This window comes from Bidens hawaiensis, unplaced genomic scaffold (assembly GCF_021521415.1).
Source record: "Bidens hawaiensis isolate Kalapana, Puna unplaced genomic scaffold, B.hawaiensis_p1.1 tig00054746_1, whole genome shotgun sequence".
Lineage (NCBI taxonomy): Eukaryota > Viridiplantae > Streptophyta > Magnoliopsida > Asterales > Asteraceae > Bidens > Bidens hawaiensis.
In genome coordinates this window covers 79800-95183 of record NW_027499849.1, presented here as the reverse complement: position 1 = coordinate 95183, position 15384 = coordinate 79800, and the positions used below count along the sequence as shown (strand labels likewise).

Below are 15384 nucleotides of genomic sequence, written 5' to 3'. Positions count from 1 at the left end.
TGAAAACTTTGTGGAAATGGCATAACGTCTATGTGACACTTCAGACACCCCGTAATCTTTATAATTAGAGGACATGCTTGGTCACGATGGTGTTCCAACTATCTTGCGGTATTCTTGTTTGTTTTGACTATTTTGTCTTGTCATTTTAATTAGGATATGAAACATAAGTAAATTCTATTGGTTAAAAAACCCAATAACATGTCCTAGCCAACCCGGGATGAGGTCCCAACCATTTAAATGTCTTGACATAGTTCTTATACATCTAGCCTTCGCCCAAATGAACCCACATAAAACTTTTCTCATTAAAACAAAAGCCACCAGTAGAGATTTATATCCCATAAAAGCAACGAACAAAGAAAAAAGTATTAACAAATCATCAGCAACAATCTGATTTAAATTGCCAAAGATGCATTAGTCTTACTCCATAAACCTGTTGTAAACATTTCAACTAATCACATGTCCCATAAACAACACGACACCGGACGCATCCTCTGTTATCACAAACAAAAACGGATGATCCGCCACAAAATCAACCTTCTTGCGCTTTTGTACCATTTGTGGCGCTTCACATAATTCCTGTTCAATCATCATTATATTGTCCGCTGCAGCTTCAGTACCTTCTTCACAAACATCCACAGACGCTTTATGATAAATGCTTGAAACATGAAGACTCTGAAGACTTTCACACACAGACGAGTCAGCCATTTCGGCAAAATCACAATCATCGCTGAAAGGCAATACAAGGCCTAATTCCTTCAACATACTAGAAGCTTCAAAACTGAATGAGATCTTAAATTTTGGTATCAGAAACCGGCCAACTTGTACTGTTTGGCGAGGAATGTGACGGTGTATAAAGTCAGATGTGGAACCGATTTTCTGTACTAATGATTGCAAGCCGTCTTTGGCATTCGGAAGGAAAACGTACATAGTGAACTCACGTTCATCTTGACCTTGTAAGTAGGAAAGACCTAGTACTTTGAAATCATCATACTCACAAACTAACTGATTTTCCCTACTGGTCATAAAGGGAACTTTAACTTTGTTGCCATCCAAGAGGTGGAAGTCAAATTCTTTTGTTTTTGACTCGTCAAACTCCCGGCTCCATGCTCCCTTGAAGTAGACGGCATTTGCAAAGATGAGCCTGGTGAGATTGTTAACTGAAGTAGCAGGAATGACGTCTTTTATAAGGCCATTAGTTTGCTTTTCGGCCCATGAATTCACTCTTTCAGCTACCTTGACAGCCTTTGTCAATCATTAAACAGTAAGTTAGTTATATACATATATAAGAAACTGTTTTCCAAGCCTGAATTTTGTGAACAAAATAACCAAGACTCATATCACAGTAACTTCAGATATCATCAACACAGCATATAATGAACAAACTGTGAAACACCGCTGAAGAGGTAGGTCCCAGCAGAGCCCAGTTGGTCCCGCAAGACTCACCTTGAACAGGGACGTCTGCGCAAAGGCCATCTGCTTCCGCAGGACCCACCATGCTCATAGAACCTTACGCGCAGTACGCAAGCTGTACACGCAGGGAAAGCCTCCCAATGGTGAAGTACCCTACCTGTTCCCAGCAGTTGCGGATACAAGCCATCAGGGAAGGCTACCCGCAGACAGCAGGGCTACACGCACAAGACAATAGATACTTCAGTAGTCACATGAAGGAATGAGCAAGGCGGGAACAATCCCGCCTAAATGAGCCAGTCTGTATGATTCTGAAAGATCTTTTGTACTATACCTACCAAGGTATGGATAGGACAGACGATCTGACCAGAACAGCCCATGAGCCAATCACAGGGTGACAGCTCACCGACAACAGTGCGAGGAGGAGCACCCTCTAGTACTGTTTGTCACTATTAGCCGCTGCCTACTCACCAACCCTTACTGTGGGACATGCGCAGCCTACAGTTGGTGGAATAGTGTTACTATTGGCCGTAACCTTTTCACCAACCAGCATGGCCTGCGTACAATCCACAGTAGGTGGGACGTGCATAATCTACAGTTGGTGGAATAGTGCAGCCGACTTTGTCACTGTTGGCCGTAACCTACCCACCAACCAGTATGGCCTGTGCATAGTCCACTGTTGGTAGAACAGGAATACTATTCAGCCGGCTGTACCTGCTTGGAAACCTACCTTCGGCTATAAATACTCCAACATCTTGGAATTGTAAGATCATCTGCTATCCAGTTATCTAGCAATCTCTTAATATACACTTATATTCAGAGCAACCTAGTCTGATTCTCACGCCGGAGGGTGGTCACAAGGAGGAACCCCCCCCCTTCTCAGTGACGAGCTTACGGTGTTTGTTTTGCAGGTCTCCTGAAGAACAGCCTTCTCAGCTAGATCTCATCCGTGGGAAACATTACTTAACCCCCAGATTATCTATAATCTGTACCGGGTCACTTAGTGTTTCTTCATTGGCGCCATCCGTGCATAAAAGCTAGAACTAATTTAGTTTTTTCGAATTTTCTGAAGAAATGGTTAACGTTACTCCGGTCCAAAGGCCAGTAACCGACCAAGAAACCCCGGTAACAACCCAGCAACTGGGGGGAACACCGGCGGTTATACAATCCTTACGAACACTACCCCGACTACCCAAGCCGGGGCAAGTGGAGTAAATATTCCACTGGGGTTCACCGATACCCAGCTGGAAAAAACGAACGAGGGTCCCTCGCCAAACACTAGATCAAGTGAAGGCGTGGGCCGAAGCACGTCAGAGGGAATTCCAAGCCGAATTGGATGAACGCTTGCGTTCAGCTCAACAGGCCGACGAATTCCGCAGTACTCGCCAACACCTCAATATGAGCAGTGACTGCGAGTGCTCAGACGACGAGTTGGAGTCCGATACCGACGCGAACCCTCGCCATAAGGCGAAAGGGAAGCGTAAGGAAACGGACGTCCAACCAAAAAGGAATTTTGGGGAAGCTTTTAAACCAATCGCGGAGAGAAACCCGCGTGACTTCTCCAAGACCTTTAGACCAACTGCTACAAATGCAGGAAAGTCAAAATTCGCAAGGGACATTGCGGAAGCAATCGCCCCGAGAAGTGCCAAGCAAATGTCCAACATTGGCACTTATGATGGTCTATCCGACCCAGACGACCATTTGAACAGGTTCATTGCGGGGGCTACCGTCAGCAACTGGACGGAACCCACGTGGTGCTACATGTTCCAAATGACTCTGGTCGGAGCGGCCAGGGCATGGTTCGATCGTTTACCGATCCACCACATATATGACTGGGCGGACTTTCAGAACAAGTTCAGCCAGCACTTCAGCCAACAGAGGAAGTACACTGAAGAACAGTGGACGATCCTCAACTGCGTGAGAGAGGAGGATGAATCTTTACTGGACTTCATCACTCGCTTCAACTCCAAAAAGCTTAGTCTCGGCAACATAAGCGAGGATCTGGTTCGCGCCGCCTTCATCCAAGGCGCCGAATACCCAGAACTTATCCGCACATTGACGGGTAAGGATGGCATGCCATCAACTTGGGATGCCATCATGACGGCGGCAAAGCGCTTTGCCGAGACGGAAAAGCAACTGGGAAGGGATCTTCCCCAGAGTACACACCTCTACACGCAGAGGACAAGAGAGAACAATGTCCGGATCGCCCGGCAGAACAAAAAGAGGAGGCTAGGTATTTGGCAGTCAAGGGTAAACTTTGAAACCTCATCCAGCTCTCGCCCTCTTGTTGGCGGAAGGGATAACACACACCCTTCAAACCGAAAACACCGGTGGACGCCACTCACGAAGAGCGTCACGGAGATATTTGCCACGGAAAAATTGCCATGGCCAAAAGCCCCATTGATCCGGCAGAAACCTAATGCGGATCAGAGCAAATCCTGTGATTTCCACGGGACAAAGGGTCATGGTACTGAAGAGTGCACATCCCTGAAGGATATTGTTGAGACATTTGTGAAGGATGGAAGACTTGCACATCTCGTGGCATCAATCAGGAAGGGAGGAAGAAATGACAACCGGTACAGAGGTAACGGACGAAAGCCCGTCGACATCAGCATCAACATGGTTCATGGCAAGGTCGGGGGAAGAAAAAGACGAGCGACAGAACCATGCGCGTGGAAGGAAGCTGAGGTGCGCTTCCCGCGAGTGCCAGGAGGCCCCAGCAAAGAAGGCCCCATCGTCATCAAAAGCCAGCTGGGGCATTACATCACTTCCCGCACTCTTGTTGACAACGGCGCTTCGTCGACGGTGATGTACAGGCAGTTCTTTGACAAGCTGGATGATGAAGACAAAGAGCGCCTGGAAACGGTCTACGCTTCAATGGAAGGGTTTGATGGCAGCACAGAAACCCCCCTGGGTATCCTATCTTTCCCCGTTACTCTTACCGATGAGAATTATTCACGCACAGAAGACGTGGATTTTGTCGTGATGAGAAAGCCACACCACACGTAAGACATCCTATTCGGAAGAGACGGGATGGCAAGATTCAACGCCGTGGTATCTTCAGTCCACGGCATGATGGGATGGCCAACAGCTGAGGGTGTAGCGATGATCACTGGCATTCCCCAGGTATGCATCGCATCTGTCTCATCTAAACCCAAACCAAAAATGGCCAAACCAACCATCACCGAACCGGAAAAATGGGCCTTCAATGGCAAATACCCCGACCAGGCCGTTACCATTGGACCAACAATCGTTGATCCCACCCGCACCTTACTCAAACGCCTACTGCAGAAAAACGCCGACATCTTTGCGTGGACACCAGCTGACATGACTGGTGTACCCCGAAGTAAGGCGGAGCATAAGCTCAAGTGCGATCCGGCTGTTACGCCAGTTGTACAAAAGCGCAGAGTAATGGGGCCTGAACAAACTAACGCGTGTAGAACCCAAGTCAAGGAACTCCTTGACGCAGGCATCATACGCGTTAGTAAATATCAAACATGGGTTGCAAATCCCGTAATGGTACCGAAGAATGACAAACAATGGCGCATGTGCATAGATTTCAAAGATTTGAACAAAGCATGCCCCAAAGATTGTTATCCGTTACCAGAAATTGATCTTAAGGTGGATTCGTTGGCACCATTTCGCCTTAAATGCTTCTTGGATGCGTATAAGGGGTACCATCAAATCCACATGGCCGTAGATGACCAGGACAAAACCGCGTTTCGGACGCCCGATGGTACATTTTGTTATAAAATGATGCCCTTCGGACTTAAGAATGCAGGGTCCACGTACCAACGCCTGATGGACAAAGAGTTTCATGCCCAAATCGGGAGAAACTTGGAAGTCTATATGGATGATTTGGTCATCAAAAGCCCCGAGCCAGAAGCGATGTTGAAAGACATTGAAGAAACTTTCAACACGCTCAGAAAGATAAACATGAAGCTCAACCCGAGCAAGTGTTCATTTGGGATGGAAGAAGGGAAGTTCTTGGGAGTCATTGTTACTAAAGATGGCTTCAGAGCGAACCCTGAAAAGGTCGAAGCCATTGTTAAAATGGAATCACCGACCACCATCAAACAGGCTCAGACACTAAATGGACGACTAGTCGCACTTAATCGCTTTTTGGCAAACCATGCAGATAAGTCGTTTCCTTTCGTGTCAACATTAAGAAACTGCTTGAAGAAAACGCACTTCCGCTGGACACCAGAAGCGGAAGCAGCTTTTCAGGAGATTCGGTCACGCCTAATCGAACTCCCAACACTTACAGCACCACAAGCGGGAGAGGAGTTAATCCTATACCTTTCCGCAACAGATAGAGCAACCGGGGCAGTACTGCTAACAGAACGAAAAGGCATCCAGATGCCAATCTATTATGTTAGCCGTGTACTAACAGACGTAGAAACCCGGTACTCTACCCTCGAAAAATTAGTCTTAGCACTTATACACGCTTCACGCAGGTTAAGACGATATTTCCAGGGCCACCCAATTACCATTCTCACCAACTTCAAACTCTCAAACGTTCTAGGCAAACCCGAATTATCAGGACGTCTAGCCAAATGGGCAATTGAATTGGGAGAATATGCAATTAAATACAAGCCAAGACCAGCCATAAAAGGCCAGGTCCTGGCCGATTTTATTGCAGAAGTCCCCGCTTCGCGGGAGAAAGAGTGCCAGGAGGAGGCTCAACCCTCCCCAGCACAGGACATCAACGATGTCTGGCGACTCTACACTGATGGAGCCGCCAGTAACGAGGGTTCAGGCGCAGGGTTAAAATTAACCAACCCAGCAGGCCAAGAATATACTTACGCTATTCGGTTGGATTTTCCAAGTACAAATAACGAAGCCGAATACGAAGCATTCTTGGCCGGTTTGAGAATTGCGCGTAAGATGGGAGTGAAAAACTTGGAGGCCCACGTGGATTCCATGCTGGTAGCCAACCAAATAAATGGGACGTACACGGCTGTGAACGACACAATGGCCCTGTACCTCGCCCAGGCAAAAACCCTCATGCGTGATTTTAATGATTGTAAAGTCATACACGTCAAGCGCAGCGAAAACAAATCTGCGGATGCGTTAAGCAAGCTTGCGTCACTAGCCTTCACCCATTTGGGAAAGGACATCCGCATTGAACTCCTCGAAGCACCATCAGTCCCGCACAAGGAAATTTGTGTCATCCAAACCGGTACAGAAACGTGGATGACACCGATAATAAATTACCTTGCAGCAGGAACACTACCAGAGTCAAAAACACAGGCAAGAAAACTACGCTGTAAAGCACTAAATTATCAACTTGTCAATGACATCCTTTACAGACGTAACTTTCTTGGCCCACTCTTAAGATGCGTGGACAACCAAGATGCTGATTACCTCCTAAGGGAAGTACACGAAGGCATCTGTGGGGTACACGCAGGTCCCCGCGCTGTTGTAGCCAAGCTAAACAACGCGGGATACTTTTGGCCGGGGATGCATACGGATGCACTGGCATACATCAGAAAATGCAGGTCTTGCCAACTTTACGCACCCAACACGCACCGCCCGAAGAATGAACTTGTTCCAGTCACTTCTTCATGGCCATTTCAGAAATGGGCCATCGATGTGACAGGCCCATTTCCCACAGCAGCAGGAAATGTTCAGTTCCTAGTGGTAGCCATCGATTACTTCACCAAGTGGATAGAAGCAAAACCTTTAGCCCAAACAACCGCAAAACATATCAAAAAATTTATTTGGGAATTTATTATCTGTCGTTTTGGACTTCCACAGAATCTGGTGAGCGATAACGGCACCAACTTTGCTGACAAGAAGCTACAGCAGTGGCTGAAAGAACTTCAAATCACCCACACCTTTACCTCAGTGGCACACCCGCAAGGTAATGGTGAGGTGGAAAGAGCAAACAAGAGCATCGTCGATGGCATAAAGAAAAGACTCTTGAGACACAGATCCGGCTGGGTGGACGAGCTCCCGCACGTCCTTTGGGCAAACAGAACGCTGAAAAAGGCCAGTACGGGGGAAACCCCGTTCAGTCTTACTTATGGCACTGAAGCCATGGTCCCAGTCGAAATTGGTTTACCCTCACCAAGGGTCTTGATTCAGCCAGAAGACAATGATGCGGAAAGACGGTTAGACCTTATGCTAACCGAGGAACGCAGAGACTTAGCCGCAGTGCGTGAAGAAAATTACAAACGACAAATGCAAAAGTACTACAACACGCGGGTAAAACTCTGCAACTTCAATGAAGGAGACTACATACTGCGTAACAACGAGGCTTCAAACCAAGAGCGCTCAGGAAAGCTGGCCCCGATCTGGGAAGGGCCATACACTATCAAAGAAGTCCTGGGAAAAGGCGCATACCGGCTTGAAAGGCTCGATGGCACTCCTATCCCAAGAACATGGAATGGAGCTCAATTACGCAAATGTTATATGTAGATCAATTCCAAACTTGTAAAGGCCTAGAGCCACTTCTAATGGAAATGATTCTCCTTACACAATGTGTTGATAGCCTTACCTTTAACTTATGAACTTCCCATGTGCCGGTATTCACCGCACCAATGCGTGAAGAAGTAAGTAGTTGCGTGTGGAAGGCGGCAAAACCCGCATAAACACAACGCTAAAAATGTTAAAAAGTTCTAAGGAAAACCTACACGCAGGTCAGATGTAAGTAAAGTTTAGCCATCCTTGTAAGTGCAAGTGACGGTCTTACCCGCACAATCACGAACAAGGAAGCAAAACTTCAACCTATCATCTACCACGTTCAAAGGTTAACTTATACTAAAAAATAATAAGGAAAACCTACACGCAGGTCAGATGTAAGTAAAGTTTAGCCATCCTTGTAAGTGCAAGTGACGGTCTTACCCGCACAATCACAAACAAGGAAGCAAAACTTCAACCTATCATCTACCACGTTCAAAGGTTAACTTATTCTGAACACTTAGAAAATTTCAAGGAAAAGATAAGGAAAACTTCCACGCAGGATAAATGTAAGTTTAGCCATCCTACTAAGTGCAAGTGACGGTCTTACCCGCACAATCATGAAAGAGGAAGAAAAAATAAACTTATAATTTACCATGTCAAAAAGTTAACTTATCTGAGTACTAAAGAAATTGCTAAGTGTAAACATGCGTTAAATAAAGAAAAGGACAAACACATTCTTTATTTCATCAACTTGAATATTACAAACATTGCTGGGTATATACCCGCATACAAAAGAAGTACAAGAGCAAATATCTACGCTAGTGGTGGAAAGGGATCTTTTGGATCATGCTTCAGGACCACTCCCACTTGGACCCGCACCATCAGCAGAGTGTGACGGTTCAAGGAAAGCTCTAAGGACAGCAAGCCCATCATCAGCAGCAGCAATTTCATTTACCTTCTCCACCACCGGATGCGGGAAGGCAGCATAATGGTTCACTGCTTGGTCATAAATAGTTTCGGTATCCGCATTATACAGAGGGAAGTTGGAAGGCGGGACGCCTTTCTCAGCAAACCCTAGACCAAGCAGGAAGCCGGTCCGTTCCCCATCCTCATGAGAAGCGTTGAGGGCCGCGCTCATAGCATCGTCGTAAGATGTCTCTGAAAAGACCCGATGCACAACCTACAAAAAATGTACAAGTATAAGAACTTCTATTCTACAAAGGAAAGCGTGACGACATAAAGCTAAAATACCTGAGGCAACGCTTCTCGAAGAAGCCATTCCTTGGCAGCCAGAGCTTGGGTGCAGGCGCGTTCAGCTTCGTTCTTATTAAGATTGGCAAGAAGCACATCCTTTGCAGCGGCCTCTTCAACGCCCTTAAGCTTCCGCTCGGTCTGCGCAAGCACACCCCTCTGATCCAGGATCTCTTGAAGCTTCTTCGCATCCTCCATAGCCAAGGCATCATGAGCCTGTTGAAGAGCCTCTAACTTAGCTTTAAGTTCTTCATTCTCCAGGCGGAGAGGCTCAGCAACAGCTTCAGCCTTGGTGGCCCTCTCGGTCGCGTTCCTCGCAGTCTCCTTAGCTAGCCGAAGCTGTTCGTTAACAGCTTGGGCAGCCTTGGAGCGGGCCTCGAGTCGCGCTTGAACCTCAACCTCGAGGGCCTTGAAGGCCTTCTCCTTCTCCGCAGATACTGCGGTCAGTTTTTGGTTCTCCTCCCGGAGAGCACGCGCCTGAGATATTTCTTTAACACGAGCTGCTTTCAACTTGTCGTTTTCACGACAAAGCAGCTCGACGCGTGGCTGCATCCGGGCCAGGAGAACCCGAAGCTCGTTGGTTAGCCTACCCTCCTGGTAGCTAACCATGGCTTCCTCCAACGCACCATGGGGAGCAGCGTGGCGAGCCCAGTCCACGCACTCCACAGGTGTACGAAGGGTTGTTCCTCGGCGTATGTTCCATCTTGGAACATACACTTCATTGGAATCCGACACTGCAAAAGAAACAAAGCAGTTAGGAAAAGATGATAAAAATTACATAAAGGACAAAAGAACCCTACGCACCTGTAGGGTCGATCACAGGCCGATAGCCACCGAACCCATCACCTGAACCTAAGGGAAATCCATCCAAAAGGTCAGGCAGATGGGAAGGTAACAAAGATCGGCGAGAAGCCCCGCGCGTACCTGAAGGTCCAGCCGTCGAGGCCGATGGCGGAGGCGGCATGGTTTCCGCCGCAGTCGATGGCGGAGGCATGGTGTCCGCCGCGGACGCCGCCGAAGAGTCAGCAGCAACAGTAACCGCCGGCTCGGTGAACGATGCTGTAAAAATTGCACTCACCGCCGGCGGTGACGTCATCTCGGCTGGAACAGTTGGCTCAAAAGATTGAGCAACTGGACCAGCGGAAGCAGGCGAAGGTGCCTGGGTCGACGCCTCAGGTAGGCTGACCGAGCCTACCGTCATTGGCGGAGAGGTACTCCCCTGCGCTCCACCCTGGAATACGTCAACATCCACACCTGCGTAAAGAAGAAAAGTGTTAAAAAGACTTGAAGATTAAACTATGAAGATAAAAGCTAAGAGAGTTGTACTTACAGGGTTTCTTCAGCTTGAACGTACGGACGGGCAGGGACGAACCCGATGGAGCCGGTCTCTTGATGCCGGTCACCGTCGTCGTCATTGGTTCTCCGGAGGTAACAGTCGTAGCCTCCGGAACAGTGGTCTTCTCACCACCGGGCTTCCCCCCGCCTCTTCACTATCTGACTCAGTGTCAGATAGGACCACTGGATCGGCTGTGGAGGCCGCCTTCTCCTTCCCTTTCCCGCCGGCAGCCCGCTTCTTCCGCACTAACGAAGGACCATCTGCGGATTCCTCAGAAGAAGACAGGGTGTAAGGAATTCCAGCAGCGGGTACAGCACTGAGGGGTGGAGGAGAGAATAACGCCTTACCTGGCCGCCGGTGGCTCAGGATCTCGTGGCCCAGCGGATAAACCTCCACAAACCGATCCGCTGTTTGCTCCAGGATGGGCAACTCGTTCTCATCAAGAGCACGAGTACCCATCCGCACAGGATCGTCAGCTTCCCGCGGGTACAGGAGCGACTCCAAATTGTTCCCCTCTGAAAGAAAAGAAACAGTTAGAAGACAAACTCATATCAGCAAGAAAGACAAAACATACCATAAGGAGTAGAGTTCAAACCGTATTCGAGAAGGATGGGAACCTGCGACGCCTCCTTCCACACCCGGCTCATCCCCAGCATCACCATCCCGGACTCCGCAAACCGGTAAACCGGAGATTGGACCAGGGATATCTTCGAGAACCATTCCGCCTCCTGGTAGTTGGGGGCGTGAAGGCTCGGAATTGCTTGGCCATTTTTAAACTTCATGGCAAGGGGGACGGCGCGGGCAGATATGTAGAAGAACTCCCGCTTCCACGATCGGAGACTGCGCTCGGTCGCACAAATCTTTAAACCCTTGATACGGGTTGTCAGGGTGTACCACCCCTGGATGCACCTCCAAGTATAGAAGGTCATCAGGCGGTCCACATGGGGCTCGATGCCCAGAATCCGGCACACCCACTCGAAGTGGCGAATCTTGGCGACCGCCATAGGGTGCAGCTCGGTCAAATGAACACCGTGCCTCTCAAGGACACGGTAAACAAACTTTGTCAATGGGAACCTAAGATTCCCATAGACAAAGAATGCTGCATAAACCCCGATCTTGCCTCTGGGGGCATCGTACACGGTCTGGTGGGATTCAGGAAACTCAGGCTCGAGAGGATCGAGCATGAACTTCCTAACAACATACCGGTACTGATCGCCGGGCAGAGCACACTGGCACTCGCCAGCAGTACTCCTATCATCGGTCGTAGACTCGAAATCATGTGAAGACATCTTGCAAAAGGAAGAAGAAAACGATTTCAGGGGAATGCTCGACTAATTAGAGTATTCACCGGAAATCGCTGTAAAGATGAAGAGAAAATGTGAAAGTATGAATTGGAAAGGATCCTCCACCCCCTTTATATACTAATCGCAATTAATGCGGTGAATTTAATGCGGAGGAGAGAGAAATTGAAGGTGCAATGAAACTATGACGCGTGGCAAAAAGCAACCTGGCAACAGCTGTCAAAAGGACGCGTGCTAGTAATTTCGCGGCCACGCGCCCGAAAAATCACGCCCACGCGCCTGAAAAAGCGTCTGGAATGACCATGTACTGTCACGTCACCATAACTTCCTGCACGTCCTGACACAGTCAGAAGAAACCGTCGCACGACGTTTCAGATGTTTGGACTGTTCTTATCCTTACCAACCTTTCGAATTTCAAAATTCAAAATTCAAAAAGATTCAAAAGTAAGCGGGAAAATACCCCTTACCTTGGCAACCAAGTAACCATAAGACGGATGCGGGTACAGTGTTAAGGTAAACCCTTCACATACCTAGCACCCGCAGGGAATTGAAGCCAAGAAAACCCCGGCAACAAAGTAACTATAAGGCGGGTGCGGGTACAGTGTTAAGGCAAAACCCTTCACATACCTAGCACCCGCAGGGAATTGACGCCAGGGGTACCTTGAAAGTAAAGTAACTGTAAGACGAGCGCGGGTACAGTGTTAAGGCAAAACCCTTCACATACCTAGCACTCCGCAGGGAATTGAAACCAAGAAGGATCTTTTGGGCAATGCTTGTGGAAACGGAAATAACATCCCCGCATAGCGGGAACGTCGAGAACTACATTGTGTGAGGCTCCAGGATGGAATTGGTGGTTTAAACATAATTGATCACTATGTTCAAAACCACTAAAACCTCAGGGAGAATCCACAAGTGAGACTCAACGCTCCTGACTTGCGAGAAGGTTACATACCTACCCGCATCATACCCAAAGATCAAGCAAAAAAATCGGGAATTTTTGCAAGTGACATTAGGAAATCCGCGGGAAGAATCCCCACGGAGAACCTTAAAACTAAAAACCTTTTCAAAACCCCTTGCTTAAAGTCCAAAAGTTCACCTCACTTTATTGAACATTCATGAGAAGAACATTGGACTGGGGGGACTTGAAGAGGTAGGTCCCAGCAGAGCCCAGTTGGTCCCGCAAGACTCACCTTGAACAGGGACGTCTGCGCAAAGGCCATCTGCTTCCGCAGGACCCACCATGCTCATAGAACCTTACGCGCAGTACGCAAGCTGTACACGCAGGGAAAGCCTCCCAATGGTGAAGTACCCTACCTGTTCCCGCAGTTGCGGATACAAGCCATCAGGGAAGGCTACCCGCAGACAGCAGGGCTACACGCACAAGACAATAGATACTTCAGTAGTCACATGAAGGAATGAGCAAGGCGGGAACAATCCCGCCTAAATGAGCCAGTCTGTATGATTCTGAAAGATCTTTTGTACTATACCTACCAAGGTATGGATAGGACAGACGATCTGACCAGAACAGCCCATGAGCCAATCACAGGGTGACAGCTCACCGACAACAGTGCGAGGAGGAGCACCCTCTAGTACTGTTTGTCACTATTAGCCGCTGCCTACTCACCAACCCTTACTGTGGGACATGCGCAGCCTACAGTTGGTGGAATAGTGTTACTATTGGCCGTAACCTTTTCACCAACCAGCATGGCCTGCGTACAATCCACAGTAGGTGGGACGTGCATAATCTACAGTTGGTGGAATAGTGCAGCCGACTTTGTCACTGTTGGCCGTAACCTACCCACCAACCAGTATGGCCTGTGCATAGTCCACTGTTGGTAGAACAGGAATACTATTCAGCCGGCTGTACCTGCTTGGAAACCTACCTTCGGCTATAAATACTCCAACATCTTGGAATTGTAAGATCATCTGCTATCCAGTTATCTAGCAATCTCTTAATATACACTTATATTCAGAGCAACCTAGTCTGATTCTCACGCCGGAGGGTGGTCACAAGGAGGAACCCCCCCCTTCTCAGTGACGAGCTTACGGTGTTTGTTTTGCAGGTCTCCTGAAGAACAGCCTTCTCAGCTAGATCTCATCCGTGGGAAACATTACTTAACCCCCAGATTATCTATAATCTGTACCGGGTCACTTAGTGTTTCTTCAACCGCTAATTAACATGATCATTGAAGCGAAAACTTGAATGTGTGATTGTACAGCATAGGTTTAGGTTAATATAAAATATATTGATTCATATAATAAAAGATCTGCGCAATAACTTTAGGTTTTTTCAAGAGAGTCTGAATTAATTTTAGGGTCGATAGACATATCGTAAAGTACAATTTTTTTCGATTCGATATGATTCACATAATAAAAATAGGATAAAATTATATTTTCTGGTACAACGTTTATTTTGAGAAATTATTTCATTATGGTTATTAAAAATAATAGTTTTTTAAATTCATATTTTCAAACGGTTCGTTAAAACCAGAATTTGTGTTTTTCTGTACGTTTTGAACCCAAGACCAACCCGCCCATGAACGCTCTACAGGCAGAATTACCGAGTGAGTTTTTAGTTTACAAAGTGGACTTGTGAAACCCTACTCATTCAAAAGTCTAATATTAGAACTAATTAGAGTAGGGTTTATATACAAGAAATATATTATATCACATAATTAGAACTAACCTTGGTCTTGAAATCGACTCGTTTGCAGGCGGCTTTATAAACTTCTTTCACAACCTTTTTAAAAGGAGGTTTAAGTAGACGTGCACAAAAAAACCGGTTCCGGAACCTAACTGGTGGAACCGAACCGGAACCGGTTCCAGTTCCAACCCGGTTGGAACAATACCCGGTTTGGGTATTTTTGTACCCGAAAATCGTACCCGGTTCTCATATTTATATGTCAGTACCGGTTCCAAACCGGTTCCTACCCGGTTCTTAATTGGAACCGGTTTGGTTCGTACCCGGAATAACAGGTTCCGACGGGTTTTTTTGAAGGGTCAAACAAAAGTTAAACTAGCCGTTGGAACCGGTTCCAACGGTAATATAGCCGTTGGAACCGGTTTTTTTAGACACCAATTAGCCGTTGGAACCGGTTCCAATGGTAATATAGCCGTTTGAACCGGTTTTTAAGACAATAGATCCGTTGGAACCGGTTCCAACGGTAATATAGCCGTTGGAACCGGTTTTTGGGCCAAACCTATATATAAGTTGTTTCCATTACTTGTTTCACCACCAAACTCAAAAACAAACTACAATACTACTCCTTTAGCAAACCCGTTCCTTTACCCGACCATCCAACTAAATATTATTATGGCACCCATCAAAAAAACTAACAACAAGGCTAAGAAGAGTGTTTTTGTTGCCCCCGTTCCTGTTACGGAGGACCCAAGGGTTGTTACGGTAGTCAACCATAACCGCAACCAAGACGTATGGAAGAATTGGGATTTGATTGTGGATGACGAAGGTTATCAAAAGGCTCGTTTCAAACTATGTGGTTCAATATTAAAGCACGATTCCAACTCTACTTTGAGAAAGCACATCGAGAAGCCATATTGCAAGGCGTTGAAAGGGATTGGCGCGACCGATCAAATTGACTTGGGTAAAGATGGTACACTATTTCGTTACAACACGACTCAAGTTCAAGATAGAATGGCAAAGTTCGTTATTCAACGAGGTTT

At 47.2% G+C, this 15384-nt stretch overlaps 1 pseudogene across 1 annotated transcript; it reads right to left on the bottom strand.

Annotated features, from left to right (window-relative positions):
* Positions 1-444: 444 nt before the first annotated feature.
* LOC143600667 (serpin-ZX pseudogene) lies at positions 445-14432 on the bottom strand (annotated as a pseudogene). Its single transcript, XR_013147518.1, has 2 exons — positions 14390-14432; positions 445-1242 (listed from the first exon to the last, which is right to left on the bottom strand). The product of XR_013147518.1 is annotated as a serpin-ZX pseudogene (transcript).
* Between the last annotated feature and the right edge of the window lie 952 nt (positions 14433-15384).